The sequence below is a fragment of the Balaenoptera physalus genome (genome assembly GCF_965194825.1).
Source record: "Balaenoptera physalus genome assembly, chromosome: 2".
In the NCBI taxonomy this organism is placed as follows: Eukaryota; Metazoa; Chordata; class Mammalia; order Artiodactyla; family Balaenopteridae; genus Balaenoptera; species Balaenoptera physalus.
In genome coordinates, this window is record NC_138883.1 from 150,063,097 (window position 1) to 150,077,839 (window position 14,743).

Consider the following 14,743-nt stretch of genomic DNA (forward strand, 5'->3'; position numbering starts at 1 on the left):
GAGAATCTGCCTGCCAATGCAGGGGACACGGGTTCGGGCCCTGGTCTGGGAGGATCCCACATGCCGCAGAGCAACTGGGCCCGTGAGCCACAATTACTGAGCCTGCGCGTCTGGAGCCTGTGCTCTGCAACAAGAGAGGCCGCGACGGTGAGAGGCCCGCGCACCGCGATGAAGACTGGCCCCCGCTCGCCGCAACTAGAGAAAGCCCTCACACAGAAACGAAGACCCAACACAGCCAAAAATAAATAAATAAATAGCGTAAAAAAAAAAAAAAAAAAAAAGAAAGCCCGCGAGCAGCAACGAAGACCCAGTGCAGCCAAAAATAAATAAATAAATAAATAAATGTCCTGAGGTCGGTAACTGACACAAAAATTCAAAACTGGGCAAATTTTCAAGAAGACAATTTCAAGACATAAATTTTACTCACACTGAAAAAAAAAAAAAGGACATGGCAAAATGCTTAATATCACAAATTATTAGAGACATGCAAGTCCTAACTACAAAAAGTAGGGGAGAAGGAAGGAGACACAAGCCCTTGGGTGTTTGTCCAGGCACATTCTACTCTAATTTCCAATCAGGAAAAGGACTTTCCCTAAGGCTCAGCTTGCCCCAATTACCAGAGTGGGGCATGCAACAACAACATGAAAACCGGTGCTTGGGGGCCCTGCATATTCACAAGGCCCTCGAGGCTGTAAATGACAGGCTGAAAATGACACCTGTGTCTCTGGGTTAGTTATGGAAAACAAATTCAAAACGAGGCAGGATTTCAGGAACCAGATATCAAGATGTAAATTTCCCACACAGTGATTTTATATATTTTTTAAAAAGTGCACCAGAAGCTACTCAACATCGGAAATTGTAGGCTAATGCAAAAAAGGATACCTAGAATGAGGTATCACCTCTCACCAGTCAGAATGACCATCACTACAAAGTCTCAAAGGAAGAAATGCTGGAGAGAGGTGAAGAAAAGGGAACCTTGTTACACTGTTGCTGGGAATGAAATTTGCTAACAGGCACTCTGGAGAACATTATGAAGGTTCCTTAAAAATAGAAAAATAGAACTACCTTAGGATCCAGCAAATCCACTCCTGGGTGTAAATCCGGGGAAAACCAGAAATCAACAAGACACATGCACCACAACATTCACTGTAGCACTGTTTACAAGAGGCTAGACTTGAAAGCAACGAAAGTGTCCATCGAAGGATGAATGGATAAAAAACATGTTGTACATATATACAATGGAATATTACTCAACTATGAAATGAATGAAATAAGGTCATTTGCAGCAACTTGGTTGGACCTTGATATACTCATACTAAGTGACATAAATCAGACAGAGAAAGGTAAATGTCATATGATATCACTTAGAGGTAGAATCTAAAAATTGATACAAATGAACTAACTTACAAAACAGAAACAGAGTCACAGATTTAGAAAACAAACTTATGGCTACCAATGAGAAAGGTGGGGAGGAGGCATAAATTAGGAGGTTTAAATTAGCATACATATTTTTTTTTATAAGCACATATTTAATTTTTATTTATTTATTTATTTATTTTTGGCTCTGTTGGGTCTTCGTTTCTGTGCGAGGGCTTTCTCTAGTTGTGGCAAGCGGGGGCCACTCTTTATCGCGGTGCGCGGACCTCTCACTATCGCAGCCTCTCGTTGCGGAGCACAGGCTCCAGTCGCGCAGGCTCAGTAGCCGTGGCTCACGGGCCTAGTTGCTCCACGGCATGTGGGATCTTCCCAGACCAGGGCTCGAACCCGTGTCCCCTGCATTGGCAGGCAGATTCTCAACCACTGCGCCACCAGGGAAGCCCAGCATACATATTCTTATACAGAGAAAATAGATAATCAATAAGGACCTACTATATAGCACAGGGAATATGACTCAACAGATTCTAATAACTGAAAAAGAATGTGTAAGAATATGTTATGAATCCAAAAAAGAATACATAGACGTCTTTGTATAAGTGATTCCAGTTGCTGTACTCAAAAGAGGAACACAACTTTGTAAGTCAGCTATACTCCACTATACAATGAAAATTAAATTCAAAAAAAAAAAAAAAAAAAAGAGAGAGAGAAATAGTTTCTAAATTGCTTCAGGCGCAGTGCCCCAAACTGGAGTCACATCCCTGGAGCCAGAACTGGCTTGGGTCCCAAGGCTGCACTGTCACTGGGCTGAGTTGGGGAGACAGTGCCAGCAAATGAGGGGCCCCTGGAATTGTACTGGCTGACCCCACTACATAGATCCAAAATCTCCAAGTCCAGGCAAACCGCCCTACTGCTAAAACATGGCTCACACACCCAATGGATGGTGGATTCCCTGGGCTGGAAGAGATTTAAAAAGTCACCTGGTCTCCCCATCTGCTGGTGTTGGGGTTCACACCTCTAGCCTTTTTTTAGAGTCGCCCCACCGGCTGAAGACAGTACCCTCAACAGCCAGTTTTGCACGTCTTGGAATTTGTCCGGGGGGGATGAAGGGGAAGGTGGGGAAGGAATGAGACACAAGCCCTAGGGTCTTGGACAGGCACATTCCACTCTAATTTCCAATCAGGAAAAGGACTTTCCCTAAGGCTCAGGTTGCCCCAATTACCAGAGTGGGGTATGAAGAAATCCTGCCGCTTTGTGGCCAATTCCCAAAACGACAAATTGAAAACTGGTGCTTGGGAGAACTGCAGAGTCACAAGGCCCTCGAGGCTGTAAATGCCACCTGCATCTTGGGGTTAGTTATCGAAAACGACTTCAAAACAGGGCAGAATTTCGAGAAGCAGATATCAAGATGTAAATTTCATTCACAGGTTTTTGTTTTTTTTTTTTTTAAAGTCCATCAAAACCTGCTCAACATCGCAAATTCTAGGGAAATGCAAAAACACTACAAGGAGGTATTACCATTGAGGCAGGACGACCATCAGCACAAAAGTCTAAAGGAAGAAATGCTAGAGAGTACGGGGAGAATATAGAACCGTGGCACACTGCTGCTGAGAATGTAATTGCTAACTGCCGCTCTGAAGAACAGTATGAGATTCCTTAAAAATCGAAAAATAGATCTACCAGAGGGTCCGGCAATTCCACTCCTAGGTGTAAATTGGGGAAAACCAGATTTCGAAAAGACACATGCACCCCAACATTCACTGTAGCACTGTTTCCAAGAGCCTAGACTAGGAAGCAAAGAAAGTGTCCATCGAAGGATGAGTGGATAAAGAAGATGTGGTTCTTATGTACAATGGAATATTACACAACCATGGATATGAATGAAATAAGGCCAGTTGCAGCAACTCGGGTGGACCTATATACGATCATACTAACTGACATAGAGAAAGAGACTTATAATATCACTTACAGGTGGAATCTAAAAATGGATGCAAATGAACTAACTTACAAAACAGAAACAGAGTCACAGATTTAGAAAACAAGTTTATGGCTACCAAAAGGGAAAGGTGAGGGGGGGGGGAGGCATAAACCAGGAGGTTGAAATTAGCATACATACACTTCCATAGAGAAAAGAGATAATCGATAAGAACCTACTGTATAGCACATAGAACTTGACTCAACACACTGTAATCACCAGAAAAGAATACATAAGACCGGTAAGAATCTGAAAAAGAATATATAGATGTCTCTCTGTAAGTGAATCAAGTGGATGTACACCAGAAATAAACACAGCATTGTAAGTCAGCTATACTCCACTATAAAAATAGAGATAAACTACAAAAAGAGAGAGAGAGAAATTCTTACTAAATTCGTTCAGGGGCGGTGACCCAACCTGGTGTCACATCATCTAGACCCAGAGCTGGCTAGGGTCCTAAGGCTGGACACTCCTGGGGCTGAGCAACCTATGAGGATGTGCCAGCGAATGCAGCCCCATTGGAGTTGTACCGCCTGGTCCCCACTCCATGGGTCCCAAATCTCCAGGTGCAGGGGAGCCAACTTACAGCCAAACATGCCTGTGACCCCAAGGATGGTGGACTGTCTGGTTGGGAAGAGTTTGGAAAAGTCGCCTCTTCTCCACATCTCCTGGTGGTGGGGTCCCCCCGCCAGCCTCTTTCCTTAAAGTCTCCCCACCTGGGGAAGACAGCACCCTCAACAGCCGGTTTTGCACGGCTTGGAATTTGTCCAGGGGATGGGGGGAAGGGGGGAAGGAATGAGACACAAGCCCCAGGTGTTTGGAGAGGCACATGCCACTCTAATTTCCAATCAGGAAGAGGGCTTTCCCAAAGGCTCAGGTTGCCCCAGTAACCAGAATGCGGCTTGAAGCAATCCTGCTGCGCTGTGGCAGGTTCCCCGAAACAAGTTGAAAACCGGTGCTCAGGGACACTGCAATTCACAAAGCCTACAGGGTTGTAAATGACACCTATCCTCCACAAACGTCTTGGGGTGAGTAATCGAAAAGGACTTGAAAACAAGGCAGAATTGCAGGAACCAGATTGCAAGAGGTAGATTGGACTCGCCTTTAAAGCACATGAAAAGCTGCTCAACATCGCCAATGATTCAGCTGGCCAAAAAGGGCGTACTGGTTTTTCCTTAATATATTAAGGAATTAAATGACAAACTGATGTTTTCTCTAAGTAACAAACTGACGCTGACCCTACTAAGGCCTTGATGCTGTCCCTAACTGAGGCCCTGACGCTGAGCCTAAATCCCTGAGCTGTCCCTCATCATCCTCAACCTATCCCTAGGTAACGACTTGATGCTCTTCCCTAGCTAGCTCCCTGACTCTGTCCCTAACTAATGAACTGATGCTCTTCCTAAGGCCCAGATGCCATCCCTAACTAACACTCTGGTGCTGACATTAACTAAGGCCCTGACACTGTCCCTAACTAAGGCCCTGACAGTGCCCCTATCACCCTGAACTGGTCCCTAACTAATGGCCTGGTGCTGCCTGAAGGTAATGTCCTGAGACTGTTCCTAACTAATGTCCTGACACTGTCCCAAACTATTACCTTGATGCTCTCCCTAACTAAGGCCCTAACACAGTCCTTATCTAAGGCCCTGATGCTGTCTCTATCTCCCTGAATCTGTCCTTAACTAATGACCTGATGCTGTCTATAAGTAATGAGCTGACACTGTCCCTAACCATCACCCTCATGCTGTCTCTAACAAAAGCCTGACACTGACCTAAGTGCCTGATGCTGTCCACTAGTAAAGCCCTAAACCTGTCTCTAAGTAACGACCTAATGCTGTCCCTAAATAAAGTACTGATGTTTTTCCCCAGCTCTAGCCCTGATGCTGTCCTTAACTAATGACCTGATGTTATCTGTAAGTAATGACCTGATGCTGTCCCTAACACCTGACACTGTTGCGAACTATTGCCCTGATGCTGCCCCTAACTAAAGCCTGATGCTAACCCTAAAAGTCCCTGACGCTGTCTCTATCACCCTGAACCTGTCCCTAAATAACAAGCTGATGCTTCCTCTAAGTAACAAACTGATGTCCCTAAATAAGGCCCTGACGCAGTCTGTAACTATCACCCTGGAACTGTCCCTAGGTAACGACCTGAGGCTCTTCCCTAGCTATTGCCTTGACACTGTCCCTAACTAACACCCTGATGCTGTCCCTAACTAAAGTCTTGATACTGGCCCTAACTATCACTCTGAACCTGTCCCTAACTAACAACCTGATACTGCCTGTAGGTAAAGACCTGATGCTGTGCCTAATACCTGACACTGTCCCTAAGAATCTGACACTGTTCCTTACTAAGACCCTAACACTGTCACTTACTAATGCCCTGACACTCCCTAACTAATAACCTGAAGCTGCCCTTCACTAATGCCTGATGGTGAACCTAACTAAGGCCCTCACGCTGTCTCTAAATAAGGGCCTGATGCTGTTATTAACTAAAGCCCTGACGCTGTTCCTATCTCCCTGAACCTCTCCGTAACTAATGACCTGAGGCTGTCTGTAAGTAATGGCCTAATGCTGTCCCTAACCAATGCCTGATGCTGTTGCTAACTATTGCACTGATTCTGTCCCTAACTAAAGCCCAACGCTGACCCTAAGTCCCTGATGCTGTCTCTAAATGTCCCCCTGAACCTGTCAATAAATAATGACCTGACAAAGTCCCCAACACCTGAGGCAGTACCTAACTAAAGTCCTGATGCTGTTCCCTAAGCTCTCGCCCTGACCCTGTCTCTAAATAATGCCTGTAGCTGTCCCTAACTATTGCCCTGATGCTGTCCCTAACTAAAGCCTTACCATGTCCCTAACTAATGCCCTGACGCTCTCCCTAATGATCACCCTGATCTGACCATAAGTCCCTGATGCACTCTGTAACTATTGCCCTGAACCTGTTCCTAAATAACGACCTTTCCCTGTTCCTAACTAAATTCCTGATGCTGTTCCCTACCTATCCCTCTGAACATGTCCCTCAATAAGGAACTGATGGTATCCCTAACTAAAGACCACATGCTGTTCCCTAGCTATCACCTTGAACATGTCCCTAAGGGTCTAACGCTGTCCCTAACCCTAACCCTGAGACTGTGACTATGTCCCTGATTCTGTCCCTAATAATCACTTTAAACCTGTCTCTAAGTAATGACCTGATGCTGTCCCTAAGTCCTGATGCTGTTCCCTAGCTTTAGCCCTGACGTTGTCCTTAACTAACCACCCGACAATGTCCCTAACTATCATCCTGACGCTGTCCATAACTAAAGCCTGATGCTGACCCTAACTATCGCCCTGATGCTAGTTTGAACTAAAGCCAGATGCTGACCCTAAAGAAGTCTCTGACACTGTCTCTATTGCCCTGAACCTGTCCATAAATAAAAACCAGATGTTTTCTGTAAGTAAAGAACTGAAACTGTAACCTAACTTAAGGCTCTGACGCTATCCCTAACTGTCACCCTGAACCTGTCCCTAGGTAACGACCTGATGCTCTTCCCTAGCTATCGCCCTGCCACTGTCCCTAACTAATGCCCTGAACTGTTCCTAACTAAGTCCCTGATGCTGGTCCTAACTAGCACCTTACTCTGACCCCACCAAAGGCCCTGTTGCTGGCCCTAAGACCCTGACGCTGTCCCTAACTCAGACCCTGACGCTGTCCCTAACTAATGACCTGAAGCTGTCCATAATTAATGCATGATGCTGAACCTAAGGTCCTGATGCTGTCCCTAACTATCTCCCTGAACCTTTCCCTAACTAACGACCTGAGGCTGTCTGTAAGTAATGACATAATGCTGTCCCTAACTAACACCGGATGCTGTTGCCAACTATTGCCCTGATTCTATCCCTAACTAAAGCCGACACTGACCCTAACTCAGTCCATGATGTGGTTTGTAACTATCGCCCTAAACATGTTCCTAAATAATGACCTGAGGCTGTCCTTGATGCCAAAAACTTGGCCTCTGTGCACTGGTGCTGAATCAAATCTCAGAGACATCGAGATTGGGATGAAGTAGAAATGAATAACCTTATTGCTCTGCCAGGCAAAGGGGAATTTAGCAAGCCTGTGCCCCTCAAACCTGTGTTCCCAACCTGGGCAGATTTGGTGAGGAGTTTAATAACAGTGGTTCAAGGGCAGGGTTGCTGATAAGATTAGGGTGTGTGCAGGGCCTGTACTCCTTTAATCTGGCCTCAGGAGGTCTCCTAATGAGTTTCTCTGGTTCCTTTAATCTGGACTCAGGTGGTCTTCTGTGCAATGAAAAATGCTAACCTCTTCCATTTGTTGGGGGTTTTAGTTCTGCAAAGAGCTCAAAGATATTGTTATGTATATCCCTTGAAGAGGAACCAGGACCCTGCCCCAAGGCTTCACTATTGTTTTTGGTTATTCCTCCTTTGTCTCTGCATCCCCTCCATTCCCTGATTAGCAACTGTTCGAATCTGCCCTTTGGAATTCAGGAAAGTTCATGGAGGCTGGAGTCTATTCTTTGTAAGAATTGGGTGACACAGAAAGTCTTCTGTGCCAAGGAGTCCAACAGGGTCCTGCTTGGTTTCACTCCCCCCTTTTCTTTGATACTCCTCAATCTTGAGGAGAATAGATGTCCTTCAAGTAGAGGAATAATCGTTTCAGACAGAGACATTAATCATAAACTCAGCAGGGGATCTCGGTTTTAGGGGGACACGTCTATCATCCCCATTTCGGTTTTATCTTTCCCCAAATCTTACAGGGAACAGGGTGACAACCGCTCTGGCTACTTCCTGCTGAAATGGGGTGTAGGCCTGCCTAAATTTTGGGGAATGGATACCGAATTAGTAATATTTGAGTTCCAAGTCCTGGATCCGATTCTTGTATGATTAAGATCTCAATCCCTTGGTCCGCCATTTTGGTGCAACAGACCCAGTTAGAAGTAGGAGGAGTGACAACTGGAACTTCCAGAATGGTCACGTAGTTTTACCTTGGATGTCTGAATCATGGTTATTCCATTTTGAATTGCAAATGTATTCCCCTCCTGAATGGTCAAAGCATATGTACAATGCATTTCAAAGGCCACAAAACAGGCTGCTTTGGTCAGTAAAGTTTAAGTTAAACCATGTATAAGTCAAAGTGACTTCCTCATATCTCAATATGTGCAGGTTGTTTTTTTCATCATTTTCCATTTTGATTGCAAGTCTTTCAATAGAAAACATTGATAAAAATACCTATCCCTCAATGCCGGGATGATTCAGCTGTTTGCCCCAAGAGTAGATTATGTCCATCAGGGCTAGGCCTCCTTTCTATTTGCCTAGTTAATCCACGTTGGGGAAAACTGATCACGTGTCATGAACAAGCTCAGAGGTATGTTAATGAGGAAACACTTTATAGGACATACATTTTATCATTTATACCCAATTGTCACACAAGCATTGTACACGTGCTTTGAGGCCTAAAACAAGCAGTGATACATCATAAGTAATTACACTCTGATAACTTCTCTAGGTAATTTCCATTTCCTCCTAAACATCAGGGCAAAATTGTGGCTAACACAATAACTTTCAAAAATACAGACTTCAATTAACAGAACTAGAATTTCCTATCTATTGAAGCATAATCTTTTTTTCCTAAAATTACCCTCATCTCCATCAAACACAGCCAAATCAAGACATCTGTTTCCAAAATAAGTCTGGTTCATTGACCACATAGGCTCCTCCATATTGTCTCTGGTGTAATTCCTCAGAAGGAGCCTCAGACTAAATTCCTGAAAGGCCTCTCAAGGCCAGGAAAGCCATGCCAAGGGCTAGCCATCAGATTCTGCCTTGGTGCATTTCTCTTTTCTAGAAGTTCCCAAAATATTGAGATTCCTGGACATGCCATGAGATAGTCTTTCCCATTCACCTGATAAGATTGTTCAGAACCCAAGTGTCTCCAATATCTGGAGAGACCAGGAAGAGAGAAAAGAAAAATATTTCAATTTCACCTATAGAAGTATAATTTACCCAATTGCTCTAAGTCATAAGTAGCTTGAGGGGAATGGCTCCCCTATGTCTGGAAAACACAGATCAAAACCAGTAATAATAATAAAAAAAATTATGACCATATTCACCAGTTCACTCAGTAACTAATTCTTCTGTTAACTTTTTATGAAGTCATCAGATTCTCCATAAAGATTTTTAATTTCTTACCCAGTTCGGTGGTATGATATGAAATTTATCACAGACCTGTGTTTGTCAAAAGGTCCTTCACATAAATCTTCTTGAAGATGGAGCACTTTTGCAAAAGTGTTAGAGCACAACAATAACTGTCTATAAATCACGGAAGGACTTAAAAGGTCACAGTTAAACATTTGATCACAGTGTAATTGACAAAAGAAACTTAGTTATCGCTGTGACATGCAACATTTAAAAATAACTAGAATTATGAATGATAACATTTTTCCAGGACATACTAGATGTTTAGGAATTCCTTGTAATTTAACATACTAATCAAACATTTCTCTGAAATGCCTCAGGGGCCTTCTAAAGCATCTCAAAGTTAGCTGGAGGTCAAAATAACTGTTAGAATCTGCCAAACACATGTGCAACAACTACTGAAGCCTGCGCACCTAGAGCCTGTGCTCTGCAACAAGAGAAACCACCGCAATGAGAAGCCCACACACTGCAATGAAGAGTAGCCCCCACTTGCCACAACTAGAGACAGGCCACACGTAGAAACGAAGACCCAACACAGCCAAAAATAAATAAATTTATTTAAAAAAAAACTGCCAAACAATACTTACTCACTTAACCAAAGTGAAGAGATTTCAAAGGCAAATACAGATCACCTAAAGGCAAAGGAGCTCACAAGCTGTTATCAAAAGGAGTGATCCAAGAAAACTTTGGAGGGAGAAACCAAATCCAGTCTTGCACTAGCCCACTTCCAAGAAAATCTATTTACCCAGCTAAATTTAATCCAATCTTAGAAAATCCTGATCACGCACAACGCTTTTCTCAGTGTCCCCATTTCACAAACTTTCCATCATCTTCTATATCCATCTTATTTTGCCCCTTATTTTTTCCCCATTCAGAAACAACCAGCTCTAGGACAAAAGACTTTCTTTTCTCTTTGTACCATCAGCCTGTCACTTAGCTGCTCATTTTCTTTATTATGTAGTTTCATAAATGCTTGAACATATGGAACTTCTTTTGTCTTTTTCCTCCTGTGACAAAACAACTCTGGCTGAAGGATAGTATAGTAATTTAGGCTACCATTCAAAGACCACCTTTCCTCATTCTCAAGAATGTACATTGGCCACACAAAATTACAACAGAATTTCATTCTTTTCTTAGTCATAGGTTTACAACTATAGGTAGACCAGTCTGCCAGGATTTTGCACAGGTGGCTACCAGGTGGAACTGAAGAAGCGCTTCCCATGTTTGATCGATAGAACACTCACGTGCGGACTAAGAACAAAATACTCGCCAGTAATGGAAGCCTCAAACCAAAGGAACCAAAACCCAAACAGTAACCAAAAACCAAACAGCACAAGACTCAAATCGGCTTCCAAGTCTCAACTTAGCCTGTGACCTCTGTCCAAGTGGTGCACCTTCCAAATGAGATTTCCTGAAATGAAAAATCACCCAAAGGGGAATCAAGGTTCCCCCAAATGTACAGGGCTAAAAGGACCTCAGAGTGCATGCCGGGGGTGTTACCACACACTGGTCAAGGTGTCGCAACACCCCAAATGCTCCTTTTCTGGTTTCCCAAAATAATTCTTTGGAGTAGGACATTCAGGGCGGTCCAAGCAGGAGGAAGAAAGGAACGTCCTCAAGGCAAAGATGGCCTCGGCAGCTTCTAGGGTGGTGCCTCTTTTGCCATCTACTCCTGCCCCAGAGTTCCAACTGCTGGGATGGTGGATAGGGTATAACTGGGGCTTGGCCCTTCCAGGCAAGGGTCCCAGGAGATCTGGCCTCTAAAGGAATTCTCCAACCCTCCACGCTCTTGAAAGAGGCTAGCGTGGAGAAAGTCTCGGAGCATCCTATCAAGTCAGGGGACCCACAGGGGCCGTCCCCAAGTCAGCCCCACATTGGATGCCAAATTTGATGCCGAAAACTCGGCCTCTGTGCACCAGTGCCAAATCGAATCTCAGAGACAGGGTTTTGGATGAAGTAGAAAAAGCATAGTTTTACTGCTTTGCCAGCCAAAGGAGGACACAGAAAACTCATGCCCTCAAAAACTGTGTTTCACAATGTGGGAGGGTTCTGTGAGGAGTTTTATAGCAATGGTTTAAGGGCGGAGCTGCTTATAAGGATTAGGGTATATGCGGGACCTGCACTCCTTTAATCTGGCCTCAGGTGCTCTCTTGATGATCTTCTCCAGAATGAAGAATGCTAAAATCTTCCATGGGGGGGGGGTTAGTTTGGTAAAGAGCTCGAAGATATTGTTATGCTTATCCCTTGAGGCAGAACCAGGACCCTGCCCCAAGGCTGAACTATTGTTTCTTGACTGTTCCTCCCTTATCTCTGCATCCCCTCCCTTCCCTGATTAGCAACTGTTCAAATCTGCCCTTGGGAACTCAGGGAAGATCATGGAGCCTGGAGTCTTTCCCCAACAAACAAGAAACAGGAGACATGGGACAGGCTTCCATGCCCAGGTGCCCCACAGGGTCCTGCTCGATTTCACCACTAGGCCCTGACCCTGACACTAACTATGGTCCTGAGCTGTCTGTAATGGCCTGAGTTTTCCCTAACTATGGATTTAACTCTCTCTCTAACTAAGGTCCTAATGCTGTACCTGACTCAGGACTGAGGCTGTCTAAGGCCCAGACAATGTCCTTAACTAATGGCCTGAACTGTCTCTAAGGCCTTGACACAGCCCCTAAGTAAGGTCCTTATGCTGTCCCTAAGGCCCAGAGGCTGTCCCTAACAAAGACCCTGCGGCTGTCCCTAGCAAAGGCCCTCAAGTTATCTTTAACTGAGTGCCCCCCCCACCAGACTCTGTCCCTAAGGACTTGACTGTTTCTAACTAAGACCCTGAGTCTGTCTTTAACTAATGGCCTCCTTCCCTAACTATGCCCCTGACACAGTCCCTAATAACCTGAGCTGTCCCTCATTAATGCCCAGACGCTGTCCATAACTGACGACCTGAAGATGGCACTAAGGTCCTGACAATGTCACTAATGGCCCAAAATGTCTCTTACTAAGGTCCTAAGTTACCTCTAACTGAGGCCCTAAAGCTGTCCATAACTAAGTCCCTGACACTATCCCTAAGACCCTCAAGTTATCTTTAACTGAGGTCCTGACATCACTAAGGACTTGATGCTGTCTCTAAGAACCTGAGGCTCTCTTTAACGGCCTCACTCTTTCCATAACTATACCTTGATGCTGGCCCTAAAAAAGGCCCTGACACTGGCCCTAACAAATGCCGACGCCATCCCTAATGCAGGCTTTGATGCTGTCAGTAACTAAGGCCCTGATGCTGTCCCTTATAGCCTAAGCTAGCACTAAATAACGCCCTGATTCTGTCTGTAACTAAGGCCCTGAATATGTCCCTAACTAAGCCCCTGATGCTGTCCCTAACTAATGACCTGAACTATCTCTTATTAAGACCCTCAAGTTATCTCTAACAGAGGCCCTGAAGCTAGCCCTAACTAATGTCCTGACGCTGGCCCTAACTGAGGCCCTGAGGCTTTTCCTAACTAAGGACTTGACGATATATCTACTTGAAACCCTGACACTGTCAGTAACTAAGTATCTGACTCTTACCCTAACTAACACCCTAACTTTGTCCCTAACTAAAACTCTGACACTGGTTCTAACTATGGCCCTGACCTGGCCTGAACTAAGGCTCTGAAGATGTCCCTTAGTAACAGCCTAAACTGTGTCTAACTAAAGCCATCAAGTTATCTCTAACTGAAGCCTTGACGCTGTGCTTAACTAAGGCGTGTGGCTGTCTCTAACAAAGTCCCTGACGCTGTCCCTCACTAGCACCCTAATGCTGGCCCTAACTTAGGCCCTGATGATGTCCCTAATAACTTTAAATGTCCCTCAGTTGCCCATGATCCTGTCTAGAATTAAGGCCCTGAATATGTCCCTAAGTAAGTCTCTGACCCTCTCCCTAAGGTCCTGATACTGCCTCTACTCAAGTGACCAACACTGTCTATAATAATGGCCTGACTTTTTCCCTAACTAACACGCTTTTGTTGTCCCTAATGCCCTGACACAAGTCCTAACTATGGCTCTAATCCTGGCCCTAAGACCCTGATGATGTCCCTAATAGCCTTAAATGTCCCTCAGTACTGTCCTGATCCTGTCCATAACTAAGGCCTTGAATATGTCCCTAAGTAAGTCTCTTACGCTGTCCCTAAGGCCCTGAAGCTGTCTCTACCTAAGGCCTTGAGACTGTCTATAATAATGGCCTGAATCTTTCCCTAACTAACACCCTGATGCTGTCCTTAGCTAAGCCCACACACTGGCCATAACTACGGCCCTGACACTGCCCTTTCTAAGGCTCTGACGATGTCCCTAAGGAACAGCCTGAACTATGTCTAACAAAGGCCCTCAAGTTATCAATAACAGAGGCCCTGACACTGTCCCTAACTTAGGCCTTGACACTGTCCCTTATAGCTTAATCAGTCAGTAACTAATGCCCTGCTTCTGTCTGTATCTAAAGCCCTGAATATGTCCCTAAGCCCCTGACGCTGACCCTAACTAATGTCCTTATGCTAGCCCTAACCAAGGCCCTGAAGCTCATCCTAACTAAGGACTTGACACTATGTCTACTTTAAAGACTGACACTGTCCTTAATGAAGGACCTGACTGTTTCCCTAACACTCTAATTTCGACCCTAATTAATGCCCTGATACTGGTTCTAACTATGGCCCTGATCCTGTCTTTAACTAAGGCTCTGAAGATATACCTAAGTAACAACCTGAACTGTGTCTAACTAAGGCCTTCAAGTTATCTCTAACTGAAGCCTTGACACTGTCCCTAACTAAGGACCTGATGATGTCCCTAATACCCTTAGATGTCTCTCAGCATCCCCCTGATCCTGTCCATAACTAAGGCCCTGGAATGCCCCTAAGTAATTCTCTAAGGCTGTCCCTAACTAAGGTGCTGAAGCTGTCTCTACCTAAGGCTCTGACACTCTACGTCCTGACTCTTTCCCTAACATCCTGACACTGGTCCTAACTACAGACCTGACACTAGCTCTATTAAGGCCCTGATGTTGTCCCTAAGTAACTGTCCCTAAGCCTGAACTGTGTCTAACTAAGACCCTCAAGATATCTCTAACAGAAGCACTGACACTGTCCTTCACTAAGCCCCTGATGCTGTCCCTAGCTAATGGCCTGAGCTATAACTTACTAAGGCCCTAACCATGTCCCTAAGACCCTGACACTCTAACTTAGGCCTT

At 44.8% G+C, this 14,743-nt stretch overlaps 1 long non-coding RNA gene across 1 annotated transcript in view; it reads right to left on the reverse strand.

Annotated features, from left to right (window-relative positions):
* Positions 1-14,743, reverse strand: part of LOC309654608 — a 74,065-nt gene that overhangs the window by 40,353 nt on the left and 18,969 nt on the right. The gene's annotated exons all lie outside the window — the stretch shown is intronic.